Source organism: Pogona vitticeps, chromosome 2, assembly GCF_051106095.1.
Source record: "Pogona vitticeps strain Pit_001003342236 chromosome 2, PviZW2.1, whole genome shotgun sequence".
Classification (NCBI taxonomy): domain Eukaryota; kingdom Metazoa; phylum Chordata; class Lepidosauria; order Squamata; family Agamidae; genus Pogona; species Pogona vitticeps.
Genome location: NC_135784.1, coordinates 34,545,826 through 34,572,885, shown reverse-complemented (window position 1 = coordinate 34,572,885; position 27,060 = coordinate 34,545,826). Strand labels below are relative to the sequence as shown.

At 44.4% G+C, this 27,060-nt stretch overlaps 1 protein-coding gene across 5 annotated transcripts in view; it reads right to left on the bottom strand.

The window, feature by feature from the left end:
- The window catches only part of CCDC71 (coiled-coil domain containing 71), a 46,089-nt gene extending 20,384 nt beyond the window's left edge, over positions 1 to 25,705 (bottom strand). For 2 of the 5 annotated variants that reach the window (XM_072989286.2, XM_020795391.3), the window contains exon 1: positions 24,685 to 25,705. The gene's annotated coding sequence lies outside the window, so the exon portion shown is untranslated. Of the gene's footprint in view, positions 1 to 7,735; positions 8,611 to 13,458; positions 13,558 to 15,667; positions 15,818 to 24,042 lie in introns of all 5 variants that reach the window. The other 3 variants (XM_078388793.1, XM_078388792.1, XM_072989281.2) reach the window with 3 other exon arrangements.
- Between the last annotated feature and the right edge of the window lie 1,355 nt (positions 25,706 to 27,060).

The following is a 27,060-nucleotide window of genomic DNA, read 5'->3' as shown; positions in this document are numbered from 1 at the left end:
AAACCATGAAAAAAGGAACATTGCAAAATTTAATCTCCATTGCATTTAGCTCTGCTGAGAACAGCAAGTATTTCAAGATTCTATTTAGACTCTAAATTGAACTGGGTAGAACTGGAATATTTAGCAGACACCTAGTAAAAGACAACTGACACACCTGGGACTAGAATGAACATTTTTTGAAAGACTCTTGCATGAACAGTGGAGTTTATTTTTCCAAAGTTGCCCAATTGCAAGTTGCTTTTCAGAGTTAAGTAAAATATGTGAATTATTCTTCTGTATTCCTGGACACAATGGCAATGTGGAAAGAGTGTTCTCCTTGATTAATGCTCAAAGGACAAAGGAAAGGAACAGACCTTCATTGACTCTGTAAAAGGAATCATTTTCACAAGGTACAATTTGAAGAATATTACTTGTGAACAGTTTTATGCATATGTGATTGCTAATGAAGATCTTCTGCGAAAAGTTGGCTCCTCTGAGAAATATGCCGTGTAATTAATAAAAATTAAAAGGTAGTAATTGTACAATTAGCTGTTTAAATAATGTTCTTTGGTATTTTTAAAAAAGCCTCCATTGAATTTATTTTTATTTTTTTAACATGATTGTTTCTTGGTCAGTTCACTAAGAGACGTTTATTGGCAGGAATTGTAATAAAACTGTATTCATTGTGGGTTTAATGTGGATTCAAATGAAACATTCAATATGTCCTCCTTTGTCCTCCTTTTTGTCTTTCTATGTCCTCCTTTTGGTACCAATGTATCTGGCAACCCTATCCGGATGCCCTTGAGGGAGTCCGATCCTGAAAGTTGGACCTCAATCTCCTGCCCTGTTGCAGGGCCAGAATGGGGCAGCAGCTACTGAGAGGCCAGTGTGCCCCCGTTCCTCCCGATCCCCTCAGAGAAAATGCTGAGGAGAGTCCGATCCAGAAACTTGGACTTCAATCGCCCGCCCTGATGCAGGGCCAGAATGGGCCGAGGCCTGGCTGGATGGCACAGCAGCTACTGAGAGGCCAGTGTGTCTCCGTTCCTTCTTATCCTATCAGAGATAATGCTGAGGAGAGTCCAATCCTGAAAGTTGGGCCTCAATCTCCTGCCCTGATGCAGGGCCAGAATGGGCCGAGGCCTGGCTGGATGGCACAGCAGCTACTGAGAGGCCAGTGTGCCTTTGTTCCTCCCAATCCCCTCAGAGAAAATGCTGAGTAGTCCGATCCTGAAAGTTGGACCTCAATCGCCCAGCCTGATGTAGGGCCAGATTGGGCAGAGGCCTGGCTGGATGGCACACCAGCCACTGAGAGGCCAGTGTGCCTCCATTCCTCCAAATGCCCTTGAGGAGAATATTGAAGAGTCCAATCCTGAAAGTTGGACCTCAGTCGCCTGCTCTGATGCAGGGCCAGAATGGGCCGAGGCCTGGCTGGATGGCGCAGTAGCTACTGAGGCCAGTATGCCTCCGTTCCTCCCGATCCCCTCAGCGAGAATGATGAGGAGTGTCCGATCCTGAAAGTTGGACCTCAACTGCCCACCCTGATGCAGGGCCAGAATGGGCCGAGGCCTGGCTGGATGGCGCAGCAGCTACTGAGAGGCCAGTGTGTCTCCATTCCTCCTTATCCTATCAGAGATAATGCTGAGGAGAGTCTGATCCTGAAAGTTGGACCTCAATCGCCTGCTCTGATGCAGGGCCAGAATGGGCCGAGGCCTGGCTGGATGGCGCAGCAGCTACTGAGAGGCCAGTGTGCCTCCATTCCTCCTTATCCTATCAGAGATAATGCTGAGGAGAGTCCAATCCTGAAAGTTGGGCCTCAATCTCCTGCCCTGATGCAGGGCCAGAATGGGCCGAGGCCTGGCTGGATGGCACAGCAGCTACTGAGAGGCCAGTGTGCCTTTGTTCCTCCGAATCCCCTCAGAGAAAATGCTGAGGAGAGTCCGATCCAGAAAGCTGGACCTCAGTCGCCTGCCCTGATGCAGGGCCAGAATGGGCCAAGGCCTGGCTGGATGGCACAGCAGCTACTGAGAGGCCAGTGTGCCTTTGTTCCTCCCAATCCCCTCAGAGAAAATGCTGAGGAGAGTCCGATCCTGAAAGTTGGACCTCAATCGCCCACCCTGATGTAGGGCCAGATTGGGCAGAGGCCTGGCTGGATGGCACTCGAGCCACTGAGAGGCCAGTGTGCCTCCATTCCTCCTGATGCTCTTGAGGAGAATATTGAAGAGTCCAATCCTGAAAGTTGGACCTCAATCGCCTGCTCTGATGGAGGGCCAGAATGGGCCGAGGCCTGGCTGGATGGCGCCGTAGCTACTGAGAGGCCAGTATGCCTCCGTTCTTCCCGATCCCCTCAGAGAGAATGCTGAGGAGTGTCTGATCCTGAAAGTTGGACCTCAATTGCCCACCCTGATGCAGGGCCAGAATGGGCCGAGGCCTGGCTGGATGGCGCAGCAGCTACTGAGAGGCCAGTGTGCCTCCGTTCCTCCCGATCTCCTCAGAAAGAATGCTGAGGAGATTCTGATCCTAAAAGGAGATTCTGATCCTAAAAGTTGGACCTCAATCGCCTGCTCTGATGGAGGGCCAGAATGGGCCGAGGCCTGGCTGGATGGCACAGCAGCTACTGAGAGGCCAGTGTGCCTTTGTTCCTCCCGATCCCCTCAGAGAGAATGCTGAGGAGAGTCCGATCCTCAAAGTTGGACCTCAATCTCCTGCCCTGATACAGGGCCAGAATGGGCCAAGGCCTGGCTGGATGGCGCAGCAGCTACTGAGAGGCCAGTGTGCCTCCATTCCTCCTGATGCCCTTGAGGAGAATATTGAAGAGTCCAATCCTGAAAGTTGGACCTCAATCGCCTGCTCTGATGCAGGGCCAGAATGGGCCGAGGCCTGGCTGGATGGCACAGCAGCTACTGAGAGGCCAGTGTGCCTTTGTTCCTCCCGATCCCCTCAGAGAGAATGCTGAGGAGAGTCCGATCCTCAAAGTTGGACCTCAATCTCCTGCCCTGATGCAGGGCCAGAATGGGCCAAGGCCTGGCTGGATGGCGCAGCAGCTACTGAGAGGCCAGTGTGTCTCCATTCCTCCTGATGCCCTTGAGGAGAATATTGAAGAGTCCAATCCTGAAAGTTGGACCTCAATCGCCTGCTCTGATGGAGGGCCAGAATGGGCCGAGGCCTGGCTGGATGGCACAGCAGCTACTGAGAGGCCAGTGTGCCTTTGTTCCTCCCGATCCCCTCAGAGAGAATGCTGAGGAGAGTCCGATCCTCAAAGTTGGACCTCAATCTCCTGCCCTGATGCAGGGCCAGAATGGGCCAAGGCCTGGCTGGATGGCGCAGCAGCTACTGAGAGGCCAGTGTGCCTCCATTCCTCCTGATGCCCTTGAGGAGAATATTGAAGAGTCCAATCCTGAAAGTTGGACTTCAATTGCCCGCCCTGATGCAGGGCCAGAATGGGCCGAGGCCTGGCTGGATGGCGCAACAGCTACTGAGAGGCCAGTGTGTCTCCATTCCTCCTTATCCTATCAGAGATAATGCTGAGGAGAGTCCAATCCTGAAAGTTGGGCCTCAATCTCCTGCCCTGATGCAGGGCCAGAATGGGCCGAGGCCTGGCTGGATGGCACAGCAGCTACTGAGAGGCCAGTGTGTCTCCGTTCCTTCTTATCCTATCACAGATAATGCTGAGGAGACTCCAATCCTGAAAGTTGGGCCTCAATCTCCTGCCCTGATGCAGGGCCAGAATGGGCCGAGGCCTGGCTGGATGGCACAGCAGCTACTGAGAGGCCAGTGTGCCTTTGTTCCTCCCAATCCCCTCGGAGAAAATGCTGAGTAGTCCGATCCTGAAAGTTGGACCTCAATCGCCCAGCCTGATGTAGGGCCAGATTGGGCAGAGGCCTGGCTGGATGGCACACCAGCCACTGAGAGGCCAGTGTGCCTCCATTCCTCCAAATGCCCTTGAGGAGAATATTGAAGAGCCCAATCCTGAAAGTTGGACCTCAGTCGCCTGCTCTGATGCAGGGCCAGAATGGGCCGAGGCCTGGCTGGATGGCGCAGTAGCTACTGAGGCCAGTATGCCTCCGTTCCTCCCGATCCCCTCAGCGAAAATGATGAGGAGTGTCCGATCCTGAAAGTTGGACCTCAATTGCCCACCCTGATGCAGGGCCAGAATGGGCCGAGGCCTGGCTGGATGGCGCAGCAGCTACTGAGAGGCCAGTGTGCCTCCTTTCCTCCTGATGCCCTTGAGAAGAATATTGAAGAGTCCAATCCTGAAAGTTGGACCTCAATCGCCTGCTCTGATGCAGGGCCAGAATGGGCCGAGGCCTGGCTGGATGGCGCAGCAGCTACTGAGAGGCCAGTGTGTCTCCATTCCTCCTTATCCTATCAGAGATAATGCTGAGGAGAGTCCAATCCTGAAAGTTGGGCCTCAATCTCCTGCCCTGATGCAGGGCCAGAATGGGCCGAGGCCTGGCTGGATGGCACAGCAGCTACTGAGAGGCCAGTGTGCCTTTGTTCCTCCGAATCCCCTCTGAGAAAATGCTGAGGAGAGTCCGATCCAGAAAGCTGGACCTCAGTCGCCCGCCCTGATGCAGGGCCAGAATGGGCCAAGGCCTGGCTGGATGGCACAGCAGCTACTGAGAGGCCAGTGTGCCTTTGTTCCTCCCAATCCCCTCAGAGAAAATGCTGAGGAGAGTCCGATCCTGAAAGTTGGACCTCAATCGCCCACCCTGATGTAGGGCCAGATTGGGCAGAGGCCTGGCTGGATGGCACTCGAGCCACTGAGAGGCCAGTGTGCCTCCATTCCTCCTGATGCTCTTGAGGAGAATATTGAAGAGTCCAATCCTGAAAGTTGGACCTCAATCGCCTGCTCTGATGGAGGGCCAGAATGGGCCGAGGCCTGGCTGGATGGCGCCGTAGCTACTGAGAGGCCAGTATGCCTCCGTTCTTCCCGATCCCCTCAGAGAGAATGCTGAGGAGTGTCTGATCCTGAAAGTTGGACCTCAATTGCCCACCCTGATGCAGGGCCAGAATGGGCCGAGGCCTGGCTGGATGGCGCAGCAGCTACTGAGAGGCCAGTGTGCCTCCGTTCCTCCCGATCTCCTCAGAAAGAATGCTGAGGAGATTCTGATCCTAAAAGGAGATTCTGATCCTAAAAGTTGGACCTCAATCGCCCGCCCTGATGCAGGGCCAGAATGGGACGAGGCCTGGCTGGATGGCACAGCAGCTACTGAGAGGCCAGTGTGCCTTTGTTCCTCCCGATCCCCTCAGAGAGAATGCTGAGGAGAGTCCGATCCTCAAAGTTGGACCTCAATCTCCTGCCCTGATGCAGGGCCAGAATGGGCCAAGGCCTGGCTGGATGGCGCAGCAGCTACTGAGAGGCCAGTGTGCCTCCATTCCTCCTGATGCCCTTGAGGAGAATATTGAAGAGTCCAATCCTGAAAGTTGGACCTCAATCGCCTGCTCTGATGCAGGGCCAGAATGGGCCGAGGCCTGGCTGGATGGCGCAGCAGCTACTGAGAGGCCAGTGTGTCTCCATTCCTCCTGATGCCCTTGAGGAGAATATTGAAGAGTCCAATCCTGAAAGTTGGACCTCAATCGCCTGCTCTGATGGAGGGCCAGAATGGGCCGAGGCCTGGCTGGATGGCACAGCAGCTACTGAGAGGCCAGTGTGCCTTTGTTCCTCCCGATCCCCTCAGAGAGAATGCTGAGGAGAGTCTGATCCTGAAAGTTGGACCTCAGTCGCCTGCTCTGATGCAGGGCCAGAATGGGCCGAGGCCTGGCTGGATGGCGCAGTAGCTACTGAGGCCAGTATGCCTCCGTTCCTCCCGATCCCCTCAGCGAGAATGATGAGGAGTGTCCGATCCTGAAAGTTGGACCTCAATTGCCCACCCTGATGCAGGGCCAGAATGGGCCAAGGCCTGGCTGGATGGCGCAGCAGCTACTGAGAGGCCAGTGTGCCTTTGTTCCTCCCGATCCCCTCAGAGAGAATGCTGAGGAGAGTCCGATCCTCAAAGTTGGACCTCAATCTCCTGCCCTGATGTAGGGCCAGAATGGGCCGAGGCCTGGCTGGTTGGCACAGCAGCTACTGAGAGGCCAGTGTGCCTCCGTTCCTCCTTATCCTATCAGAGATAATACTGAGAAGAGTCCGATCCTGAAAGTTGGGCCTCAATCGCCCGCCCTGATGCAGGGCCAGAATGGGCCGAGGCCTGGCTGGATGGTGCAGCAGCTACTGAGAGGCCAGTGTGCCTCCGTTCCTCCCGATCCCCTCAGAGAGAATGCTGAGGAGAGTCGATCCTGAAAGTTGGACCTGAATCTGCCTGCCCTGATGCAGGGCCAGAATGGGCTGAGGCCTGGCTGGATGGCACACCAGCTACTGAGAGGGCCAGTGTGCCTCCGTTCCTCCCGATCCCCTCAGGGAGAGCGTTGAGGAGAGTTCGATCCTGAAAGTTGGATCTCAATCGCCCACCCTGATGCAGGGCCAGAATAGGTAGAGGCCTGGCTGGATGGCACACCAGCCACCGAGAGGCCAGTGTGCCTCTGTTCCTCCCGATCCCCTCAGAGAGAATGCTGAGGAGAGTCTGATCCTGAAAGTTGGACCTCAATTGCCCGCTCTGATGCTCGGACAGAATGGGCCGAGGCCTGGCTGGATGGCACACCAGCCACTGGGAGGCCAGTGTGGGGAGACAGGCTACCATTTGACACCGGAGCGTGAGCCTTTTTTGTTCATCGCTGTCTCCCAAAGGTGAGATCGGAGCCTTTGGAGCCTTTGCTTAAGTGCCGGCTTGGTAAATTTTTACATGCTGCACAAAAATGGGTTAGGTGTTGCTCGCCCAAGCAGAGTAAACAGCATTCGTGGCTGTCCGCCCAAGCAGAGTAAACAGCATTCGTGGCTGTCAGATAATGGGATCTTATTTGAACAGCCAACACACCTTTTAAAAGGAGCTGTTGAGGCCGTAAAGAGCGGGAAACCAGAGGGAGAGACACTTGAAGAGATGGGGGAGGGGCGGGAAGCCAAAAGTGGGGAAAGCAAAGAAACGTAACTAACTGGCAGGGGAACGTCGATTAGTTGATTGGAAAATAGGAAGGTATCAATTTAGGTGTTAATTAGAAGAGGAAATACTAACATAGTCACTAAAAATCACTCAGAAACACGCTCCATTCTTCTGGAGGTCTGATTAGCACAGCGGAAAAAAGGAACTGAGGAGAATCTGAGGTGGGCGGAGCATGTGCTCCACAGGGGAACGTCCCACCAACTTTGTACTTTTAAGCTCTATAATCTTCCGAGACATTCAGCGCAGGCACAGAACAACCCATTTGTGTGCATTCACAGAGGCCCCGAAGAAGAACCACCTCCGTTGCTGAGGTAAAAAACCTCCAAAAATAAACAGCAAAGCCACCAACAACACAGTACAGAAATATACGTGCCCCAGCCAAAACTCAACCAGAACAGTTTTTTAAAAGGAGAAAACAGCAGCTTACCTCCCTGCAGACTCACACACGCTCACTCCGAAGCAGGAGGCAGCCCCAAACCTCCGATGACGATGACACACTCTCTTAACTGCCAAAAATGAAAGAGCTGCAATACAAAGCAGCCTCATTGCCACCTACAGTTAGAAATTTGAATTGCCCGCCTTTTTTCCTTGCCTTTTTTCTGTTCATAAGTCAAAGCAAAATGTTGCAACTGGAGCTGTTCGTAAGTCGAAATGTTCGTTAAGTAGGGGCGTTCGTAGGCACCACTGTAGTGATTTTAAAACAACATAACCTATGAGTTTACCTGCTTTCTCTTATAACCTGCCGACATCATAATTGGATTGAGCTTTTGACTCTGCCACTCTGAAGATTCAATGACTGTGAAAGAAAAGATTTAACTTCTTCCTGTGAAAATATTTAAGATAATTTAAAAAATAGAGAATAATATTCAGCAGCTCACTCATTTAAGCTGTGAAATTACTGAGGATTTTAATTTGTAACTGGGGATGATATGAAAGCAGGTTTTACCGGGTTTACTTGCAAGTGAAGACAGCTGCAACAGTAGTCAAGGAGAGCTGCAACATGAGGGGAGAACATTGGGATGAAGGTTAGAGAGACAGAAGAGATGTAGAAAACCCCTCTCCCCCATCTTTCTCACACTGTATGAGTTACTGACTTCAAAAAGGTCCTGTCATTAAGAGCTCTGGACAGATCTTACAAACCTAAAGCATCTCAGGTTGTTCCCTCTTCCTGCGGCTCCCCACTTCCTAGCAATATTGTCTTTTTCATTAAGTTCTGCTAAGACCTTACAAACTAACAGTTGTGGCTTCTTTTATTGAGTCAACCCTTCTCATGTTAGGATCTTCATCTCTTTACTGATTGATCCTACTTTTCCGAGAAATATAATCTATTCTGGGCACTTCTGTATTTCCATTATACGTGCCTCATAGGTAGGCTTTGGTTGCTCATTTTTGCACAAGTGAGAATTCAGGCTTGACTTGACTGAGCACCCACTTTTCTTCTTTTCTGGCTGTCTTTAGGATGTGTACCAACACATTTCAAATTACTTGATTGTTTTCCTTGTCTTTCTTCACTATCTTCTTTTCACATAGGATGGCTGATTTTGACCTTGGTTTCCAGTGACATTCTTTGACAACTCCAACCTCTTCCTTTTTTTTCCTTCCAAAAACCAAAGGAGATATTTTTTGGAAAATATGCACAAAGCTTTCAGTCCAATATAGCTTTTCTTCCTCAGCTTGCCTAACTCAAAGAAAGGGAAACTGGAACATAGCTTTCCAGTCTGGGCATGGCAACATTAATTTAACCAAGAGGATAAAGGGTGTGTATGTTTCTCCATTGTATGTGTTGTATCTACGGACATCTTTGCTTCACCATTTCATTAAGTCCAAAACAGCCCTTCAAAATATTCTGGCACAGAAAGACTAGTCACATCCAAGCAGTTCTCACTTCTTTCTTCTTTCCAGTAACCATAGTAGAGATCATATTCTCATCTTCTAGAATTCTCTATCACTAGTTTATTCTATATGAGGGAAATTTCTGATTGAATTTGTGTGCAGAATATGTATATTTAAGCTCCTGTTTTAAAAAGCCAGGAAATTCAATTCTTCAAAACAATATTACTGTATCTCTGCGATGCCATCAGGAAAAAAGATGGCAAGCTTTTCTGGGTACAGAAGTATACAGTGGTGCCTCGCTTAACGATGTTAATTGGTTCCAAAAAACCCATCGCTATGGGAAAACATCGTTAAGCGAAACACCATTTCCCATAGGAATGCATTGAAAACCGGTTAATCCGTTCCAATGGGAACGGATTACCGTCCTTAAGCGAAAATCCCCATAGGAAACATCGCTAAGTGAAACAATGTTTCCCCCAACGGAAAGCCATTCAAGAGCATGGGCAGAGGCCTGGCTGGACGGCACACCAGCCACTGAGAGGACAGTGTGCCTCCGTTCCTCCCGATCCCCTCAGAGAGAATGCTGAGAAGAGTCTGATTCTGAAAGTTGGACCTCAATTGCCTGCCCTGATGGAGGGCCAGATTGGGCAGAGGCCTGCCTGGATGGCGCAGCAGCTACTGAGAGGCCAGTGTGCCTCCATTCCTCACGACTTAATGAGTAAACAATAACAGTTTCCTGTCATCTGCAGTTGCAGGATACAATTTCTCATGCTTCAAAAGAATAAGTTAATTATTAAGATCAAAATTGACACCCATGTCTGGACTTCTGGGAAGGAGAAGTTGCAGTAGGTTGTGGCTTGTGCTCCTACTTGTGAATTTGTCCTGTCACCCTGTACTCAGTAAACCACTGTCACTACCCCTCTTGGATGAAAAAAAGGGAGAAATAACTAAAAAACACTTCCCAAACCAGTAGAACGACCGCAGTGGAAGGAACTGGAGAAAGTACTGCACTTATCTCTTTTTCACTATGCAAACCAAGCTTGCAAGTTTTATAAAGTTTATTAAGAGAAAGCATAGAAAAGAAATTAAAAAGGGAAAAACAAAAAAGCCGTTACAACACCATTATTATTATTATTATTATTATTATTATTATTATTATTATTATTATTATTATTATTATTATTATTATTATTATTATTATTATTACTACTACTACTACTACTACTACTACTACTACTACTACTACTACTACTACTACTACTACTACTACTACTACTTCTTCTTCTTCTTCTTCTTCTTCTTCTTCTTCTTCTTCAGTGGTGCCCCGCATAACAAGCGCTTCGGTTAATGACGAATCTGCGTAGTGATTGTTTCGCTTACTGATTATCGCATAACAATGTTTTTCCAACAGCTGATGGGCGGTTCCAAAATGGCCAGCGGGTAAAGAAAATAGCCGCCCGCAGTGTTTTCGCGCCCTTTCCTCGCTTACCAGGCAGCGAAAATGGCGGCCGTATGGAGGATTTTCACATAACAGTGAGTTTTTTGCCCATAGGAATGCATTAAACGTGTTTTAATGCGTTCCTATGGGCTTTTTTGTTCCGCATAGCGACGAATTCATATAGCGATGATTTTTTCGGAACGGATTATCATCACTATGCGTGGCACCACTGTATTATTATTATTATTATTATTATTATTATTATTATTATTATTATTATTATTATTATTATTATTATTATTAGTAGTAGTAGTAGTAGTAGTAGTAGTAGTAGTAGTAGTAGTAGTAGTAGTAGTAGTAGTAGTAGTAGTAGTAACATTTCTCCCAACAAGGAACACAAAGCGGCTCAACCCAAATGTGAACCAGAAACCCCCAGAATTTACTCTAACCTAGAAATAAGACCAGGATTGCAAAACATCTATCTACTCAGGAGAGTCACAACTCAAACCTCTGTTTGGAATCATTCCCCCCTCTCTTTGCAGTCACAAAAGTCCAGTCTTGTCATTTAAGCTACATAACCCAGAGACATCAGATAATTGCAGTTAATCTCCTTTAAACCCATCTGAGAAGTAGAGAAACCCAGATAATAACAGCTGCCAGCAACTCATTCACATGACCTGAGGGCCAACCTTTGAATAAACAAGGACAGGAACTCTGGGATTGTACCTATTGGGATTTCAAAGGCACTTTGAATTAACAGACAACAGGAGAAAGAGGTGTAAAACATTTGCTCCAGTTGTTAGAGACCATGTTGCTTAGAAAGTCTCTAGAAAATTCTTCCCACAGTCTAATTGTTTAAGGAGGGGCTAAAGTCATTAACTGGCTGTATAACTCAGTGCTTTAAGTATCTGGCTACAAAGCCAAACATTGGAAGTCAAATTCCCCACTGTGCCTCCAGCCAGAGACTTAAACCACTGAGCTATTCAGCAGAATGAATTGTGGTTCTACTACAGAAGAAGGAAAGGGAAAACAAATCCAAATAGGGTTGATAAAAATCAATGATTTCTAAAATTCAAATTGATTTAAATCACGATTTAAATTTATTTAAATCATCAAAAATCTATTTTTTAAAAAAACTGTGACCCACCCTGGATCAAATAAACCCAATACTGACCAATCTCTCTTCAGTCAGTTTTGAACAAATTATAGGCACAGGTTTTGCTGCAAAGTTTGATTAAATGGGCTGTAGAGGTAAACATGCTGGCTTAGGAGCAAATATGTTTTCAAAACTCAACAGCTAACCCTTCTGTGACTGCCAAATTAACCCATAAATGTAAAGAATGTTCATGCTTTTCTTGATGTGAAGGCAGTCTGATTATTATGCAAAAATTTTGGTGGAAACTGTCTCATGCAGGAATAAATAGCAGATTGTTTCATTTAACTATAAGTTTTCATACTGAAACTTCAGGAAAGATTTAAGTAAGATATTCAAGAGAGTTATCAAAAAGAATTCCATCCTCTACTGGAATATAATGTCATTTATTGCCTCCATGAATGTTTCATTTATATGTACTATTATTGTTGTTCTATCCACTTCCTCTCACAATCCTGTATACTGGGCAGACAGGCTATTATCCTTTTAATGTATGTTGATTTGTATAATCTTTATATCATCCTCCTAAATCCTCCTGGTCCTCTTGAGGAGAAAAGTGGGGTATACATAAATGTTTTAAATAAATAAACTGGATGTGCAGGAGATAATTAAGAAAATCTGCAGTTACTACTATATAAGTCAATTGTGACCTATTAATTATGAAAAAAAAAATCATGTTAATGACAGTAAACAACAGCAATTGTTCAAAAAATTAGAAACAATATGGATAGACTATAAAAGAAAATTCAACTGCCCATGTTAAGCAAGTAACTCATTTTCATTAGTTCACATTTTTAAAAAAACACAAAGGAAATAACAAAAAAAGGATGGCCAAACAAAGTAATTTTATTTTTGCAAATAGGAAGTAATTAATTACACTTCCACTTAAAAGTTTTCTGAAAGAAAGCAGGGGGATAGTTACTCTATGGAGTACAGCCTAGGGCAATCTGAATCAATCTTTTGCAAATTTAAATTAAAAGCAATGTTTGAGAATTGTATTTATTCTATCTCATGACAGCTGTAGTTAATCTACCAACATTCTGTGTTGTCAGCTGAAGCTAAAATACGAAAAGCAGCATTTTTAGTTGGATTACGTAACTATATAGAAGTAGTAAAAATTTCAAAGCTAGCACAGATTAATATGCTAAAAAATAATTGGGTTAATCTAGTCTCTAAACTGACAGCCATAATTGGATTTTCAATTTGTTTTCTGTTAATCCAGGAGATAGAGAAAGCTTTAGATTTGCTGAAATCATATTTCAGATTTAAGGTCACTAGTGGAGATTAGCACCAAGAGAACATCCCCTATCTATACTGGAATGGATGTCAGGAACTCTTGTCCATCATACTCAGCAAAACATATGTGCCACAGTACAACTTCTATCAGCAAGAATGGATAACTTTACTTTTGTTGTTACATTAGAACAGCTCACAGAAATTCCTCTGAAGGCCCTTTGGTGTGGCTAGCATCCTGTGGAAACCTTGGATTAATAGTAATCATCATCATTATAATTTTAGAACTGCAGAGCTGGAAGGGACCCTATGGAATATTGTGTCCAGACCCTATCGAGGAGGCACAGTGGGGAATCGAACTCCCTCTGAAAAAATGTACAGAAAGCAATAAATGAGAATGGGTAGGTAGCAGGTACTTGTTCAGTCTTCTTGTCAATGACTCAAGACTCAGAGGATTACATTTAATTTGGCTAGTTCAGTTGCCGTGCTGTTTATTAAAAAGAAACAGATGGAATTTCTTAGATCTTTAGCAATACGGTATTATCAACTGCAATCAAACAGGCAAAATACTTCTTTCCACACACCAATATATCTGACATCACACTTCTTATTTTGGGACTATTTGTTAGCATCATAATGGCCAGATTGACTTGTAATGGTAAATTAGAATATGTTTTGATGAATTCTCACTTGTGTCTGAACATGTTTCTACAAATAAAGTGTAGCTTATTAGCCCTCTGAAAACCCACGTTTAAACCATACTATCAGGCTTAAATCCAAAACATTACCTCTTCTTCGATTCCTATGAATCATTTGTTTTAAATTGGAGACCTCAATGGAGTCTGAAGTATCTGAAAGCAATCCTCATGCAGTCTAACATTCATCTCCTGAAATGAAGAATCTTTGTGTATTTGTGAGATCCACATGCACACAAAATTCATTGCATTTTAGAAAAGAACTTCTTGATATCTTTGTAAATATTCTAACTCATAATCAGGGCTGGAAAATATATTCTATAATAAGCAAGAGCATATAGTCATATTTTCCTTTATTTGGATAGCATCAATTTGATACATAAAAATAAGAACATTACTAAAAGATTAAAAACTGTTATTATGCCAAAGATACCTAATAAGGCTAGCTGAATAGCTCAGTGAGATAGGAATCTGGCTGCAAAGCCAGAGGAATGGGAGTCTGATTGTCCTCTCTGCTTCCCATGAGAACAGTCAGCACATACAGCCTTGGGCAAGCTGCAGAATCCCAAGATTCCCCCCAAAAAAGAGAATGGTAAGCCACTTAAATACTCTCTACCTAGTATACCCTGGAAGGGGTTGCTATAAGTTGGAATTGATGGCACATGGTTATTATTAGAAATTATTAGAAGTACAGTGGTGCCTCACTTAACGGGCGCCCCGTTTAACGACGAATCCGCATAGTGATTTTTTTTGCGATCGCATAACGATGTTTTAAATGGTAAAAATCGCTTTGTGATGATCGGTAAGCTGTTTCGCTTACTGATTTCTGCATAGCCATGTTTTTAGAACAGCTGATCGGCGGTTCAAAATGGCCACCGGGTAAAAAAAAAATGGGTGCCCGCTGTGTTTTTGCCCAGATTCCTTGCTTACCGGGCAGCGAAAATGGCGGCCTTATGAAAGATTTTTGCATAAAGGTGAGTTTTTTGCCCATAGGAACGCATTAAACGGGTTTTAATGCATTCCTATGGGCTTTTTTTCCGCATAGCGACGAATCCGTATAGTGATGATTTTTTCGGAACGGATTATCATCGCTATGCAGGGCACCACTGTAATAGATTATTAGTAATTATTATTAGCAACAGAAATTTTAATTTAATTATCCTTTATGAACCATAAATTAGGTGTAAAAATATAAAGAAATTACAAAGACACACCAGTAGTGGATTATAAAACAATATTTGCTCTTATTCTAGATACACAGAACACCATCCAGCAACTACAGAATATTTCTTCCCTCTCTCCATCTCTCCCTTAAATCAGAGTATTTTATAGTATTTTGATCTCTATTTTTTGCAAGCAATCAAGCTATTACAGTGGAGTCTCGACTTACGAATGGCTCCACTTACGTACTTTTTGATGTATGTACTTCGACTTGTGGCCAGATAATGGACCTACGGACCAGAAGGGGGAATCGGGGAAAGTTGGCGCTTCAAATTTGGCGCTTTCCCCGCCTCCCCCTTGCAGTCCGTAGGCTGCTGATCTGCCTCTGGATGCCTTCCAGGGCTTTTCCGCCACCATGGGAGGCATCTTGGAGGTGCCCTCCCCGACACAGTCTTTTCTAGGGTGGACCGGGCCTACCAGGGGAGGGCTTCCCCCTGTAAGCCTGGTCTGCTCCCCAGGCTTTCCCGGGGAGTAGACCAGGCCTGCCGGTGGAAGCCCTCCCCTGATAGGCCCAGTCCACCCTGGGAAAGCCTGCATCAGCAGGGGACCTCCGAGAGGCCTCTGGCAGCGACGCCAAAGGCCTCGGAAGCCTCCGGCAGCAGCGATGGCAGCAGTGGGGGACCTCTGGAAGGCTTTGGAAAGTTAAGGTTTAATTTTTAAAAATGTATTTTAATTTGGGGGGGTTGTTGGCCAGGTTACGGATTACAGGGTTTTCAATGCATTCCTATGGGAAATGCATTTTGACCTACGGACTTTTCGACCTACGGACACCATTCCAATATGGATTAATTCCGTAGGTCGAGGTCCCACTGTACCTATTTCTCCAGCTAATAAAACTGGTCACAAGGAAAAGGGCTCATTTTTAATATCTACTGGTTGTAAGCAGGTACTTATTGTCTGTTTTCCCTTGCAGCTATAAACTACCTAATATATTTATCTATTTCTTCTTCTTGACTCGCATGCTTGGCTCTCAGAGTGACAAAGTAGAACTCAGGAGGCCTGGGTTTGAATCCCTGTTCAGCCACAGAAGGTCAATAGGGAGGTGGAATTAGTAAAACCAGTCTTTAAATATCTCACTTACCATGAAAGCCCTATTAAGGTCAGTATAAATCAGTTCCAACTTGATGGCACACAACATAAGAGATTACAAATGTATCTTCTGGGCGACTTGGCTTTAGTATTCATTTCCTTTGATTAAACTGGTTTCTAGCTTTGCTATCTTTGTACCCCTCTGTTAATAAAACGTAGAAACATTTATTCAGTTAGCATGAAATATTTCAAAAAATCACAGTCCAATTCAGCTAGCTCATGAAAGACACATTTTATCAAGCCACAAATGCAAACTTAAAGGAAATGTGTTCTACTTTTCCCATTTCCTTTCTAACAATTCTGAAACATTGTTTTTCTTGACTTGGCAACTGCTATATGAAAAGCACCATGTCTTATCTCTGCAGTTAAAACTATCTCTGCTGTCTTTTTTTTTTTTTTTTGGACAATTTAGTCCCATATTCTTGGCAGCATTTGCCTTTTACAAGGTCATTTTGGTCTACCAGAATGGCCTGCTTGTTGCCTAGCAATGTACTGAAGTCACTGTAGTTGGATTTAATTTCATTATTCTGAGAGTTGTTATTTTATAATCTTTTTTCAAAGCCAGTTTTTATCTGTTTTCTTTAACAATATCATGTTTTACATTCAAACATTGAACACTTGTTCTTGTCTTCTTTCCCTAGCTGCCCACCCTGAGACAAGAGCCAATAAGAAAGTTGTTTTCAAAATAAACCATGACAGAAAAACTAGTTTGGTTTTTTATTCGCAAGACATTTCATCACTAGAACAAAAATCATGGCCAACATAAACCACAGCTTAGTATGATATGTCAGTGCAACCAAGAGACTGGATATACACTGACCATCATAACAAATGATGTTAGGTATACTACATTTAACTACATTTTCACCGACACTGGAATCGACTTGACCACACACCATCCCCACCATGGTCATTATTAAGAGTACGGAAACATGCATTCAGCCATAGAACAAGAGAATTTTAATGGGCATTTTTTTAAAAAGCATAACTATAATCCTACAAGGTGGTAGAGAGACATCTTGTCTTCAGAACTGATACCAGACTGAAGTAATTGTGAGGCATGCAACAGTAACTGGATAAAGCATATGGAAAATAGTACAGTAGTGCCTCGCAAGACAATGTTAATGCATTCCACGAAAAATGTCATCTTGTGAAAACATTGTCTTGCGAAACACGGTTCCCCATTGGAATGCATTGAAATCTAATTAATGCGTTCCAAAGGGGAAAATCGTCTTGCGAAAATCGTTCACAGAAAACATTGTCTTACGAAACGCGGTTCCCCACTGGGAATGCATTGAAATCTATTTAATGTGTTCCAATGGGGAAAAAATCATCATCTTGCAAAAATCGTCCATAGAAAACATTGTCTTGCAAAACGCCACAGCAATCGCAAAAACCAATTGTCTTGCGGATGAATAATTCCTGCGAGCCAATCGTCTTGCGAGGCACCACTGTATGTTGGAATGAGCAGAGCTGTAGATTCAGATGGGAGATCAGTGGACCCTCTTCCAGTATATGCAGCTGAAGCTTACCTCTGCTATGCACAGGGCTATTTGACCATTTGCTTGGCCAAGGATCTCAATTCTATGATGTAAAGGAGATTTAAAAGTCATACGACTCAACCACACAATCAGTTCAGTCAGAGTTTTTGTCAGGCCATTCTGATGGTTGTGCATTTAAGTAATTCTGATGGAATATTAAAACCTTACCAACCTTGCTGTCTGTGGCATCAGATTCAAGAAGTACATTGCTCAAGTCACTGGTAAAAGATGAACACAGCATAACTAAAATATGGCTGCCACAGACAGTACAAATGATATGAATACATCCTTGGCCCGGCCTTCTTGCTTTATTAAAGGGAAGTCTCTACCTGATCCTTCAAGCTCCTTCCAGTCCACTTCAAATGTCCAAACTTTCCATGGGCTTACGGTATTCTGTTATCTCAGTACGTATTAAGATGTACTTACTCAGATCAGCCAAGCTGACCAAACAAAGCAAGGAGGGAGTACAAAGCAAACCTGATGACTTGTTTATCTAGCTTTTCATCACATGCCCTATAGTTCTCTGTCTCGCCTCAACCTTTTCATCCTCTCAAGAGTTAGATGTATTCCTGATCCATTAAAAATAATGCTTGGTTCCAAAAACCCTTTCTGGACACAGAAGATTGTAACAATTAATAATCACATTATCAAGATAGTTTCTGGGCAACATAAAGGTTGCAGTGGTTTTAATACCAAGTGCTCTTGGAAGAAATATTACCTTGACCTATTTCAGTCTAGTTTCAAGCCTGATTTTGGCACTGAAATTCTCTTCAATCTCTTGATGGAAGATCGCTGTCAGGACTGTGCAGCCCTGTTGGTTCCCCTTTATTTTGTACTGGCTTTTGAGACCACTGAGAATGATACCCTTGACAGAGAGCTCTGCAGGATAATGATGGGAACAACACTGAACCAAGAGTTATACTTAGAATCATAGAAGTGTTGGTTTGGAAAGGAAGCATCCATACAGTTTGCTGAAACACATGCTGGTGGCGGATGGGAGGTGCACAGCATTCATTCACCCTATTTAGCTCCCAACCAATGTTCCCTCTAAGCTGTGCAAGGGTGTGGCTGTGCAGAGCTGTACTAGCGCTGTGCATCCACAGTTAGTATTGCCGCTCATTTGGTTCTAACTGCAGTCGGAACTTTGCGTGCACAGGCCAGGGTTGCCGCTCAATGCTGGTCGAAAATTAGAGGGAACATTGCTCCCAATGCAAAGATTCAAGAATCCACTCAAATCCTTTTGTTTTCATATGTTTACTTTGCATTCTTTCATGAGCAAAATTGGTCCAGAAATGCAGATCATAAATGCTGAATAAATCATTCCACCATGCTTTTTCATCTCTATACAAGGCCACTAGATGAGGGTATCAGGAGATTTGGAGTGAGGTGTCACCCATATGCCGATGATACTTCGCATTGTTTTTCCCTGACACCCGAGTTAGGTGGGACTACAAAGATGATAAACTAGGGGTGCCTCAACATGCCAATGGGCTGCAGGATGCCAATAAGCAGATACTGAAGTACAAGTTTATTTCTGACGTAACTTCTGACATCCACTGCAGGTGGATCATTCTTGGATCCTGCAATGTGTCTTGCTCTCTTCTTCATTAGATTACAAAGAACCTGTACACAGTTTGTGGGTATATTGGTCAGATTGACTTGGATTCCTGCATTTAATAGGGGATTGGACTCCATGACATTATAGGCCCCTTCCAACTCCATTATTTTATTTCTGGTACTGTGGAATTATTAGGACCGGTAATGTGTGGGAATATGAGCCATAACTTACGTGCTTGTTATCACATACTCATGCATTGTACCACGTTGATGTCCTTGTGCGGTTTGTTGCTGGGCAGATTACACTCGACGCCCTATTGGTTGAAGCCCTGAGTTATGTAACTTCTATACTCAATAAAAGGAGATGCTGGGCGTCACTGAGGCAGTTCAGTACAGTTTTTCAGTTCAGTTCTGTTGTGTGTTCCTGTACTTCAGCCAATGACCCTGAGCACACTTTGAACCAGATAACTCGACTGCAGTCTCCTTTATTTCAGAGATCTCTCCCTCCAGACCCTTTCAGAGATTTCTCCCTTCACCACAGGTTGTCGGAGCTGGATTCCGACAGTAATGGCCTTTGATTAAGTGCAGAAAAACAACAACTGATAATCCAAGGTTTTCTTTTGTTTTGACTGATCAAACTTGCAGTCCTAGTCTGAGAAAATATGAAGATCTAAAAGATGCTGTCTGGTTGTTTAGCTATAATGGTGGAATAGTCACACATTATAGCAAACTTCTACATGGAGCATTTTGAAAAACTTGCCCTGGCTTTGGCACCCCTTGCACCCACAGTCTGGTTCCGATATGTGGATGACACCTTTGCAATTTGGAGTCACGGTGAAGAAAAATTGGAAGAATTTCTCAACCATCTCAACAGCAGCCACCCAAATATACAATTCACCATGGAAAAAGAAATAGAGGGCCAGCTCCCGTTCTTAGATGTCATGGTCCTACGCAAAACTGACCTCCGACTGGGACACAAGGTCTACAGAAAACCCACCCACACAGACCGGTACCTATACAAAAACTCCAACCACCACCCACAGCAAAAAAAGAGGCATAATCAAAACATTGGTAGACCGGGCAAATTGAAACTGTGAAGCTCAGTTTCTCAGCACTGAACCCAACCATCTGAATTGGGCCCTACAGGCAAATGGCTACTCCAAAAATGAAATCACAAGAGCCATCAAACCTAGAAAACAACACCAAACTGAAGAAGAAGAAAAACAGCCACCCACAAATAAAGTATTTCTGCCATACATCAAAGAGGTCACGGACTGCATGGGGAAACTTTTGAAAAAACACAACCTACAAACAGTATTCAAGCCCACCACAAAAATACAACAAATGTTGCGGTCAGCAAAGGACAGAACGGACCCCCTCACCACCGGGTATACCGGATGCCTTGGAGTTGTGGTCAGGTATATATTGGAACCACAAAACGAAGCATCCACACCAGAATCAAAGAACATGAGAGACACTGCAGACTAAAACAACCAGAAAAATCTGCAGTAGCTGAACATGCCCTGAAACAAACTGGACATGAAATTCTATTTCAAAATACTGAAATACTGGACAACACCAGCAATCATTACGTCAGACTGCACAGGGAAGCCATTGAAATCCACAAGCACAGTTTCAACAAAAAAGAGAAAAGTATGAAGCTCAACAAAACTTGGCTCCCAGCTATCAAACATACTATGTGCAAAAGGTCAACGAACTCTACCCAGCCACAAGGACAGGGGATCACTACAAACAAAAGACCAGCTAATGACACCCATCAACCACAGGAACAGATAATCTCTTCCCCTTAGCACAACAATACACCCACAACAATACACACTACTCACCTATCTACAGAAAAAGACAAAAGCCTATCTCACAGCCATTAATACTGCACTCCCAAGCCAACTACACCAGAGCACAGGTTGCTGTCCTCTGAAGATGCCGACCACAGAGACTGGCGAAACATCAGGAAGGGCAACCTTCAGAATATGGCCAAAGAGCCCGAAAAACCATCTCTGGACTTAATTATTTGCGTAAGATCATTATGAAACATATGAACAAGGGTATACATCTATAGAACTAGACATGTTGACATATAAAAAACAGCCAAGGTTCCAGGGCACTCTGATGTGTGTGTCTAAGCACCACACTGTTGCATACGGCTGGATTACTCTTGCAGTCTTACCCCAGGCTAGTAATTCAGGGTAAACATTTAAGAAATGAAGATTAAATGTTATGTGCTGTCAAATCAGAAGCAACTTACAGTGACCCTAAAAGAGCTTTCAAAATAAGTAAAAAATTCAGTAAGTGGATCAGTTCCATATGGATACATGTTGATTTTCCATGGCTGAGAGGAGATCTGAACCCAAGTTTCCTGAGTACTAGTCCATCACCATGTGCACTACAACCGTACTGGGTATTCCAAGATCAAATACTTCAGAACAAGAACATTTAAGAGTAATTCCAACCTTAGGCAAGCAGATCTCCACTTGTAAAACGGAAGTCCATGTTTTCCTCCCCTACTATGGTTTGCTTATCTGCTTCCACTGGCAGGATGAACCAACTATATGTAACAGCATGCTGCCCGAACACATGTCAGGCCTCCCTTGCAACCCCAGCTGTTACATGTCAACCCAACTGCTGGATTTCTAAACAATTAATGATGTTAAAGGATAAAGGCAGATGTCTACACCTTTAAAATGTCAAGATGGTCTCCCCCAGCCTAAGGAATTACAAGCAGTTCCAGGCGGGCGGGGGAGGGATGCATTCCTTCCCAAGCCTCCTCCCACTGTGTCTATACACAGTTTGATACAGTTTGAAAAGAGAACCAAGATCTCTGCCCCTCCTCCATTTCTGAATGTACTTATTAGTTTTGGCTTCATTTTGTTTTGGCTCTGAAGAAGCCTTCAAACAAAAACAAAAGAGAACCCAACCCCTCAACTGCAAACCCAGACTGAGAATTAAAGGACATAAAGGTCAAGCCAGGAAGCTAATACTGTACGTAATAGGTCTCAGGAAGATTAAAATGGCACCCAGTACAAGATTTCAAATGCTTCTAACAAAGCATTTCAATTTGCCTACTAAAGGCAACAGTAGAAATGGTCTGGTATTTCTCTAGGGCAAGTCTATTGCCATCAAAAAGGTATTGTCTTGCACGATGGATACAAGATTTTCAGGCTTGGAATTGGCATGGGACAGTGACAGGACTCTTGCAATCATCCGTCGAATGGAGTTGATGTGGGTGACAGCTATGAGTAGATCTTCAGGCCACTGGCATGCATATCATAGCTAGTGTCACCCCGTTTGTGACACTCTGGAACTGCACCCAAAGCATACACATATCCAGGTGACTCCAGAAACATGGTGATATCAACTCAACTCAGCTTAGCACCAGAGGCCACTCCTATGAAATGAATAGTAAGGAAGTAATCATGCTACTTGAAGAGTTCACCATGGGCAACTTGCCAATACCCCACATCCATATCTAAAGCCAGATCATGCAGAAATTGAAAAGTCAGGAACAGCACTTTAAACTACTTCAGAAAGTAACTAAGAACCAAAGAAGCTGTCGTAGTACTGGCATTCCATCTACATTCTCCAGTGCCCATCCCAGTTAAAAACCAGGCTGCAACAACCATGCAAAGCCATTTCTGTGTGGCCTTGATTTACTATTATTAATTGGGTTAACTCCAATCAGACACCTTAGGTGCATAAAATGGGATACAGCGAGCACTTGGAGAAGCCGCTATTCCAAGCACTATCCATAATGTTGTGCTTACTATTCTGACTGAGACACTGCACAGGGCATGAAGAGCCTCATACATCTCACGCAATATGAAGATTCAGCTTACTTCATAAAAAGTATCCTTGATAAGATTTTAAGCAGAATATGGCACTTTAAAGCAGTAACTGATGAGCTATGCACATAAATTCAATTGTGTGTGCGCGCTGTCAAGGCGGAACTGACTTGCAGTGACCCTACTAGGGGTAGGAATTTCAAGAGTTCTACAGACATATTCCAAGTAGCCATGGTTGGATACGAAGTTAAACCCAGGTCTCCTGGGTCCTAGTCCATCACTCTATCCACGACATAATTAGGTATCATTCAGAATACCGTTAAAGACTGAAAAATTAATAAATTCTTCCGTTTCATGAAGGCGCAGGCCTGACACTGAGGTTTATATGTAGATTATGGTCAAGACATTCATCATACACCACTATCTTAACTGGTCCAGTGAGTTAAAAAAAAGAAGCCTGATTAAGGGAAAAAACTGGTCTGGCAAGTTTAAATAAAACAAAACCTGTTAAAAAAACAAAAACAAAAAACTTCTGGGGCATACTGTATGCAGACTGGTTTCACATTAAGTTCATCTCCTCCTTTAGTTACTTTTTAATTAATTGTTTGCTTTAAAAAAACAAAGGTGCTGATTTCCACATACATTTCAAAATTTTATTTTAACAATAGGAATTCTATTATTCAAAACTAAAAATCTTTTCCACGTGTTACATGAAAAACAGATTCTTTAACAGTACAATTTTTAAAACAAAGCAATAGAGTAGCATTAACAATTAGCTATATCTTCTCATGAAAAAAGCTGGATGCACACATCAAACATCTAGTGCAACACGCAGTTTTTTCAACAAGAAAAACAAACAAACAAACTTCCTATTAAAAAACAGTTTGAAATTCAAAATTCTTTAGGGATGATCTAAAATAAAAAGGGCAGGAAGCCAAGTTTCCTTCCTGAGGCAGACAACTCCAGTACCAAGAAGTCACCACTGAAAAGGCACCTCCATCGATGTATATGTACTGTGAGTAGGGCCACTGTGGCTGACTTCAAAACTCTGACAGGCTGATGCAGGTGAGGATTCAAGTTACCTAACAGCAAACCATTTAGAGTTTTAAAGATCAATATCAAGATTTGACATGGGGCTTATAAACAAATAGATATGTAGCACAGTTTCTGCAGGACTAGAGCACTAAATTCCAAACAAGCTGCTCTCTGCATTCATAGCAGCTTTTGAACAGTTCACAAGACAGGCCACAGAGAGCTTGCAAGCTTCCTGTATGCATTTGTACTGGGTTCAATTCAAGGCCTGAAAGCTAAATACCACATGTAACACATTTGCAGAGGCAAAAAATCCACATTAAGAACATTGCACAAACACAAACAAAACCTTGGAACGGGAAACATGAAAAAGAAAGCCATAAAAGAAAGTCATCTATTCCCAAAAAAACACATTAAGACATCATGAAAACTATTACCTGGCATCATTTTGGAAGGGAATCACAAATGGGACTGGGAGGTTATCAGCTAATTTTTAGCCATGACAACTGAACAGAACCCCCATGTTGAGACAGATGCACTATTACCATTTACTGCCATTATTTCACAGACAAGCATTGGCAGGGTGCAACTGGCTTCAAGGCTTTTACTTGCCAGGCTGCCTGGGCTGGTCACTCTCCTTCATCCTTTACTCCAACAGGGAAGGATGATGGACTACATGAGCTGCTCTGATCCGCCACCGGCGTTCCTGGGCCTTTTAACCCTATCTGCCTAAAAAGCTAAGCTTTGGGATTAACCAGCCCTGAGAGCGCACGCCCCCCTCACGGGCATGGGGCGGGGTGGGGCTGGAAATCCTGCTTGCAGATCTTTATTGACGGCTAGAGGGGGGAAAAAAAACATTCTGCACACGCTCAGGAACGCGCTTTGCAGGTCGCACATTCCCCACGGACGAGACCCAGTATTTATGGTTCGCCCGGTCTTTTTTTTTTAGGAGGTTGTGGAGTTGAGGAGGTTATTTTTTTTCCTTTTTGCTTTTGTTTTTTAAGGGGGGCAGGAAGGACAGCACAATATTCCTCCTTCCAAGCCTCGGGTCATCCGTCCGTTCGCACACTCACACACACCTTGGAAAGCAAACCCCGAGAATAATTATCGCTCTGGCTTCCTCCTCATCGTTTCAGGCCACGTCCGGCCCTCACATCTTCCCCATCCCTGTCGTCGGAGGCCTTTCTCACCCTTCCGCGGGAGGCCTCAAGCCGGAGCCTCGCGTAAGACCCTCACGCCGAAAAAGGCGCCTCCTCTTTGGCCGAGGGAGGCTCTCGCGTCACGGGAGCCGCAAGCCAATCATCAGCGCCCTCCCTCCAGCCGCCCGCTAAGAGCAGCCGCTGGATTTTTCGGCCGCTTCCGACAGAGGCTTACCGCCGGCCGCTGCGCAAACGCCGTAGCGGCCTGGAGGGAGGAGCTAAAAGCGAAATCTAAATCTAGCCGTCCTTTCAGGCCAAGCTACGCTAACGCAGCGAGGAGGCGAGGTAGAATCGCTACGCAAACTCCGCGTTGAATTCATTCTTCGGCTTCCCGACGTCGGCCAGAGATAGCTTGCCGAGGAAACTCCGCTCCATCCCAACCGAACCTGCGCAAACGGTGTGCGGGAAAGGAAGCTTTCTGCTGACCCCTGTCGGCGGGGGGCTGCTAGTACAGGGGCCGGGAGACCAGAAACGTTGTTCTCTTGGGTTCTTCTTGCCTTCTGTGGTCTTGCATTTTCTAGAGTTTGGAGTAAGCAGCTTGACATCGGTTCATGAATGAACATTGAGAAACCAGCTTCTTATTAATATTGAGAGGGATTAAATCAAATTCACCGTGTGCTGTCACTTTGATTTGTACATCATGACAATCCTATGAATTAATAACCACTCAAAGGTCCTGTCATTAACAGCATCACTCAGATCTTGCAAATTAAAAGTCATAACTTTCTTTATTAAGTCAATCTGTCTCAGATGTTACCATGTTCACTATATTAACAACAATTTGTTTATTAAATTTTTTATTATATGATACAGTGTGAATGGTGCACTGCTCACCCTTCCTCCCTATAACTGCATTATTAGGCTACTGGTAAAGGTAAAGGTTCCCCTTGACAATTTTTGTCCAGTCGTGTTCGACTCTAGGGGGTGGTGCTCATCCCCGTTTCCAAGCCATAGAGCCAGCGTTTTGTCCGAAGACAATCTTCCGTGGTCACATGGCCAGTGCGACTTAGACACGGAATGCTGTTACCTTCCCACCGAGATGGTCCCTATTTATCTACTTGCATTTGCATGCTTTCGAACCACTAGGTTGGCGGGAGCTGGGACAAGCGACAGGCGCTCACTCCATCGCGTGGATTCGATCTTACGACTGCTTGGTCTTCTGACCCTGCAGCACAGGCTTCTGTGGTTTAGCCCACAGCGCCACCACGTCCCTTATTTAGGTTATTAGCTCCTTTAAAAGTGATGTTTTTTGGGGGAAGAGGGGTTAAGGATTAATATTTAAGGTGTTTTCTCCAGCCTGGCATGTTCCAGATGCCTTGGCCTACAAATCCTCCCATCTGAATAATTTCTAGGTATGATGTGACAGTTCAAGCACTGTGCAAAGTTTGTAACTGCAGAAAATTAAGTGGAAAACAAAACAGCTCTGAGGTGTCACCCTCTTCTGTCTTTGACACCTAAGAGCAGGAAAGGAGTCAATATAATACCAATTTTGCAAAAAAAAAAAGGGGGGTTGGGGGAAGTGTCTAGGAAATGAAAGGTTTCACCTCTATTGTTGGATGTACAGTTAGAACAATTTTGGTAACGATAAAATGATCAAGCATATAGAAGGTTGTCTTTTAAAAAATAAGAACATTGTATTATGTATTTTAGAATATATCTTGCAAATAAATAAAAACAACAATCCATTGCCTTTCCAAAATGGCCCATGACCAATATAAATAACTTTCTCCCAATAGATTGTTCCACAAAGTTCCATAGGAACCTGAAGGTTGTCTATTTTGTTGTTCTGTTGCATAATTACGTCAAACTAACTAGTATCTGTATTCAGGTTATTACCTGAAGCTGAGGCTCCAATACTTTGGCCATCTCTTGAGAAGAGAAGACTCCCTGGAAAAGACCCTGATGTTGGGAAAGTGTGAGGGCAAGAGGAGAAGGGGATGGCAGAGGACAAGATGGTTGGACAGTGTCACCAAAGCTACGGACATGAATTTGACCCAACTCTGGGAAGCAGTGGAAGACAGGAGGGCCTGGCGTGCTCTGGTCCATGGGGTCACGAAGAGTCAGACACAACTTAATGACTAAACAACAACAACAACTAGTATCTGTTTGTTCATTCACATTTCTTATGTTATCCTTTTGGCAACTAAGTCCAATACATGTTTATACCAGTTATTTAGAAACAATTCTTCACTATCTTTCCATTTGCAAATTATACTGTAGAAGGTCATCTTGTGGAAGAGTCACCTGAGGCTTACT